The sequence below is a fragment of the Otolemur garnettii genome, unplaced genomic scaffold (genome assembly GCF_000181295.1).
Source record: "Otolemur garnettii isolate 467f Iridium unplaced genomic scaffold, OtoGar3 scaffold00152, whole genome shotgun sequence".
NCBI lineage: Eukaryota > Metazoa > Chordata > Mammalia > Primates > Galagidae > Otolemur > Otolemur garnettii.
Genome location: NW_003852547.1, coordinates 2301388 through 2307478, shown reverse-complemented (window position 1 = coordinate 2307478; position 6091 = coordinate 2301388). Strand labels below are relative to the sequence as shown.

Here is a 6091-nt window from a genome sequence, read left to right as displayed (position 1 = left end):
ACTCCCTCGTTCTGTCCAAAATGGCAATCACTCCCTTCCAGCGTCTAACAATTATTTCATTAAGGACAAATAATACAGAGATGATCACAGTCCGCAGGGTTAAAAGATGAACTACTCAAAATAGGGGATAATTTCCCCTTGGGCTCCCCCCCCCTTTTTTTTTTTTTAAAGAGTTTTAGATAGAATCTCACTCTGCTGCCCAGGATAGAGTGCTGTGGTATTGGCCTAGCTCACAGAAACCTTCAACTCTTGAGTTCAAGTGATCCTCTCACCTCAGCCTCTTGCCTCCCGTGAGGAGCTGGGACTATAGATGACTGCCACAATGCCAGGCTAATTTTTCTTAATTTTAGTGGAGATGCAGTTGTGACTGTTTATATACGTGCTGCCTGTTCTACCACATGATGTAAGCCTTTGGGAGAAGGGCATGCCTGATTACTTCCCAACTCCATCCCCAGCCCCAATTAACATAACATATCAGAGGAGATGGCTAAGACACCTTGGCAAATGGGCTGGTGATTCCCTCATCTGGATTATCCATACCTATCATGAAAGCACTGGCTCTGTGCATGGCCCATGTTCAGCTGTCTTGGGACACACCTATGACTGAGACAGCATGGTCCTGCCCTCAGGAGCTCATAGTCCGGTGGGGGTCACAGACCTCTCCCCAGAAGGCAATGACCCAGAGTGGGCAAGGTGGGAATGAGGGAGCCTAGAGGGGACACTTGGCCCAGCCTGAAGGGCAAAAAGTGGTTTCCAAGAAGGTAGCTCATTAAAGATCCCTATGATAAGGGATCTGAGCACAGGTCTGAATGAACAAAGCCCTCTAGCTGTGCAGGGATGTAGGGGGATGCACTGCAGTCAGAGAGGAGAAGGGACAGCATGTACAAAGACTGGGGAAGGTTGGCTTTAGGGCACAGCACGAAAACCAGAATGGAAGAGGTAGGAGCAGGGACAGATTTGGCCTCTACTCTGAGACTGGAGCCACTGGACAGTTCTGAGCAAAGTGACAGGATCTGGCTTAGGCTTTCACAGGACCCCTCTGCCTGCTGCACAGAGACCGAAAAGTAGGCAACAAAGAGAGAAGCAGAGAGCCCGGTGAGGAGACCTAGGGAGAAATGTACAGTGGTCCCTTGTACAGAAATGAGGGTGGAGCAAAGTGAGCAGGTTAGGGTACATTTGGAAAGTTGAAAACCATTTCCGTGGATAGGAGGTATAGATTGGGAGAAAAAGAAGCCAAAGGAGATTCCAAGAGTTGTTTCCTGATGGGGGAAGACCACAGTGAATGAAATTAAGTGATATTTACATTTTTAAATTTTTTTTTTTTTTGAGACTCGGGTCTTGTTCTGTTGCCCAAGCTAGTGCAGCAGCCTCATCATAGCTCACAGCATCCTCAAACTCCTGGACTCGAGTGCTCCTCCTGCCTCAGCTTCCCAAGTAGCTAGGACTACAAGCACCCACCACAACGGCCAGCTAATTTTTCTATTTTTAGTAGAGATGGGGTCTCCTTGTTACTTAGCCTGGTCTTGAACTCTTGAGTTCAATCGATCCTTCCCCCTTTGCCTCATGGAGTGTTATGATTACAGGTTAAGCCACCACACCTGGCCTACATAATTTATCTCACCATGTCATTCCAATTTAGTCAATCCTTACTAGCCTCTAGGGCCCTCCTTTAATCTACTTAACATCAGAGTTGTGTTTTTTTGTTTTTTTGTTTTGTTTTTTTTTTTGAGACAGAGCCTCAAGCTGTCGCCCTAGTTAGAGTGCCGTGGCATCGCAGCTCACAGCAACCTCCAACTCCTGGACTTAAGCTATTCTCTTGCCTCAGCCTCCCAAGTAGCTGGGACTACAGGCGACTGCCACCAACACCCAGCTATTCTTTGGTTGTAGTTGTCATTGTTGTTTGGCAGGCCCATGCTGGATTCGAACCCAACAGCTCTAGTGTATGTGGCTGGCGCCTTAGTGGCTTGAGCTATAGGCACTGAGCCAACACCAGAGATTTTTGAAAGAAACATCCTAGTCTCCAGAGTTAGTACTTAATGATCAGAATTAAGCAAGTGGCCAAAGAATTATGTTAATCTTATAATTATGTTAAGTTATAATAAAACAAAAATGAGGGCCAGTGTAGGGACTGGTTCATCAGGAAAGGAAATAAGGAGGATTTATTCCTATTGATGCAATCATCATATTCCAAAAGTGGGAAATGAAGTTGGAAGACAGCAAATCATTTGCTGAGTGCAAAAGAAGGAATAGACTCAGATTGGTCTGACAAGGAGTAGGGGCACTCACTCCTGCTATGAGGGCAGGCTTCTTCCACCAGCACAAGGGACACCTTGGAGGTTTTGGAGCCAAGGTGTGACCTGATAAGAAACTAATTTGAGAAAGGTCACCCAAGGGTGTGCCCAAGAAGGTAAAGGCAGGCATTATCCATTCTCCCTGGTGACCTGGCCCCAGGGGCCTTTACCTTAAATCTCCAAGCCAGGGATTTACTAATGTTTCAGAAAATATGGTCCAAACCAATCCCCTACTACTTGAAAAACTAGTCCATAGGCTCAAGATCCCACTACTTAGGTCAAAGATAGGTTCACAGACCTCCCTTCTTGGGGCCCCCAGACTCAACAATATGAAAAAGCATCAGCTTAGTGGACAAACACTTGCAAGGGTAAGGGGAACCAACTGAGTTAACAGCTAAGCCCCCAGACCTAATTAACCAAGGTGCAGACGTGTCCACAGACACACCCCTCGGCTGCCCCATCTTGATGCAAATTAGTTAAATAGGCCACCGCAAAGGGTCAGAACTCCCAACACAGAATCCTTCCCCTCCCCTTCGCCCCGGGACAGGTCAGTTTTCTTACAATTCCGCTCTGGCCACCCACTGCTCTCTTTTCTTATACTAAGTGAGTCCTCCTGGCCCCCAGGCGTCCACTCCCCACTCCACCCAGGGCGTAGGGACTGGACACATCTTCCCCCCTCCAGGTTCAGATCGCGCAAGCGATTTCTCCTGGGAAAGGTGGGAGTTGGGGACTGTCACTGTTGAGGCGGTTATTCTTGTGGCTGTTATTGTTTTCCAGGAGAAGAAGGTGCATTCTGCCTTCTCCCTGCTTCCCACCCTACTCGCGTGGGACCTTCCCGCTGCCGGTGTTCGGGACCAGAGTCCTTGCTACAGGCGTTACGAGCCAAAACGTCCGGGTTGCCTACGTTGCCCGTGCGGTCCTGCCTATTCTGCTACTCTGGGCTTTGCACGAGTGGAAGCGTAGCGGGTAGGGAGAAGGCACAGTCCACAACAGCCCCGACCACCACTTACTCACCTAGGTCCACGGGTGCTGGAGCCCGGACTTCCGCCTGCGCCCCCACTGCAGAGGCCCGGGTGGGCCGGGAGCCGCGGAGCCTGGGTTCCGGCCGCAGCTCCGCCACTGCCCCACGTGGTTTTGGGTCGGCTCAAGCTCAGAGCTAGCACTGCCCCGGTCGCCACTCAGCTGGCGGCTTCGCGGAACACTGTTGTCCCATCCCCAGCCTGGGAGTGAGTGTCTGGAATGCTCACTTTAGGGAGGAAGAAACTAAGGTTCAGAGAGGGGAAGACGTTTGTCCATCTCACGTTCGTTAAGGGCACAATTGGTCTTTTCACCCCCACTCTCCCAAGAACACACACTCTTACTCCTCACCTCCAGTCAAAACCTCATGTCCTCCACATGAAAACTTGAGATCACGCTTTTAGCAGTAGAATACCAGGAAAAGGGCTTTGAGTGTAGTGGCTCAAAGGGCTGGATTAGAGGCCATCATTTCATCCTCTAGCCCCATTTTACAAAAGGGGAAACTGAGGCCCTGAGTGGAAAATGTGAACCTTGCTGCTTTGTGCCTAGTCAGAATTTCCTTTCTCAGCAAGGCATGGAGGCTCAGGCTTTTAATCCTAGTACTCTGGAGACCCAGGTGGGAGGATTGTTTAAGACCAGGTGTTTGAGACCAGCCTGAGTAAGAGTGTCAAGACCCTGTCTCTACAAAAAACCGGCTCGGCGCCTGTGGCTCAAGTGGCTAAGACACCAGCCACATACACCTAAGGTGGCAGGTTCGAATCCAGCCCGGCCCGCCAAAACAACAATGATGGCTGTGGTGGGCGCCTGTGGTCCCAGCTACTTGGGAGGCTGAGGCAGGAGACTTGCTTGAGCCCAGAAGTTGGAGGTTGCTGTGAGCTGTGATGCTATTTACCTAGGGGGATAGCTTGAGGCTCTGTCTCAAAGAAAAGAAAAGAAAAATTACCAGGGCTTGGTGATGGGTGCCTGTAGTCTCAGCTACTTAGGAGGCTGATACAAGAGGATGGCTTTAGCCAGGAGTTTGAGGTGAGCTATGATGACACCACTACACTCTAGCCTAGGCTACAGACTTAAATTGTATCAAAAGGAGGGGGGGTGTTACTTTCTCCATAGAGGGTTGCAGTTAGGCAGGGACTCTGTGGACTTCTGCTTTCCCCTACATTTCCATGGCCTAGTGCCCAGCACATGGTTAGGTGCTCTGCAAATACCAGCTGAAAGAGCTCAAAAATGTGTGTTGACATGTTGAATTAAAAGGGGCTATGTTTGTAAACAAGATAGACTCCCATCTTGCCTCTCAGAACCTACATTCTAGAGGGTGTGGGAGTGGGAGGGACAGAACAGGGTGTAATGAACAAATATATAAAAAGGATATTTCAGAACTTGATACAGGTGATATAAAAAGAATAAAATAAGGCAATGTAATAGAGGATGGCACAACTGGGGGAGCTTAAAATTAGCTGATCAGGCTCAGTGCCTGTAGTTCAAGTGGCTAAAGCGCCAGCCACATACACCAGAGTTGCGGGGGTTCAAATCCAGCCAGGGCCTGCCAAACAACAATGATGGCTGCCACCAAAAAAAAAAAAAAATAGCTGGGCATGTGGCAGGCACCTGTAGTCCCAGGTACTTGAGAGGTTGAGGCAAGAGAATCGCTTAAACCAAGGAGTTGGAGATTGCTGTGAGCTGTGATGTCACAGCACTCTACCCAGCTTGAGGCTCTGTCTCCAAAAAAAAAAAAAAGCTGCTCAGAGGAGGTGGGATTGAAGAAGAAACCACCTCAGGTAACCCTCTAGTTCCAACCTCCCCCAACTCCTTTGACAGATGGGGAAACTGAGGCCTCAGAAGGAACTAGGGACAGATGGAGGTCATCGAATATAATTTGCAAGGTCTCCAGCAGGGTGGAGCTACTTTAGATAGTTGGTCAGGGTCTTCTGCTCTCAGGAGGACAATTGAGCTGAGACCTGAATAACAATATGTGGAACTCCAAGAGATCAGCATCTGAAATCAGCATCTGGGCTGAGGACACCTGGGGGAGGACAGACTTCCAGCCCTGACCTCAGGGGGCTTGCATTGTGTGTATAGGAGGACAGTCAACAAACAGTTCTATGCCATAATGAATGTGGTCAGTGCCAGGAAGAAAAGAACACTTGTAAAAGATTAAGGGTGGGGCAGGGTGTCAATGCCACTTCAAACAGTGAACAGAGAGAACTGCTTAGAGGAGGGAAGTTCAAGGGGGCCTGAGTGGAGGCAGGTGAGTCAGTTAGCTATTTAGTTTTATTTATTTATTTTTGAGACAGAGCCTCAAGCTGTTGCCCTGGGTAGAGTGCTATCGCATCACAGCTCACAGCAACCTCCAACTCCTGGGCGTAAGTGATTCTCTTGCCTCTGCCTCCCAAGTAGCTGGGACTATAGGCGCTGGCCACAACGCCCAGCCATTTTTTGGTTGTAGTTGTCATTGCTGTTTGGCAGGCCTGGGCTGGATTCGAACACACCCACTGGCTCTGGTGTATGTGGCTGGAGCCTTAGCCGCTTAAGCTACAGGCACTGAGCCAGCTATTTGGTTTTAATAGCCACTCAGGGTCTAGGGACACAGTAGGTATATATGATAATGACGTTCCTCTGCTCAAAATCCTCGCAAGGTTCCTATCTCAGGAAAACCAAAAGACCTTAAAATAGTCAAAAGATCCTTGGGCAGCGCCTGTGGCTCAAAGTAGGGCACTGGCCCAGTATACCAGAGGTGGCGGGTTCAAACCCAGCCCGGCCAAAAACTGCAAGAAAAAAAAAAAAAA

General features: G+C 49.2%; 1 protein-coding gene across 2 annotated transcripts in view; it reads right to left on the bottom strand.

Moving 5' to 3' along the window:
* The window catches only part of GEMIN7 (gem nuclear organelle associated protein 7), a 10449-nt gene extending 7060 nt beyond the window's left edge, over positions 1 to 3389 (bottom strand). The window contains exon 1 of one of the 2 annotated variants that reach the window (XM_012811175.2): positions 3306 to 3389. The gene's annotated coding sequence lies outside the window, so the exon portion shown is untranslated. The remainder of the gene's footprint in view (positions 1 to 3305) is intronic. The other variant, XM_003799502.3, reaches the window with a different exon arrangement.
* Positions 3390 to 6091: the final 2702 nt, after the last annotated feature.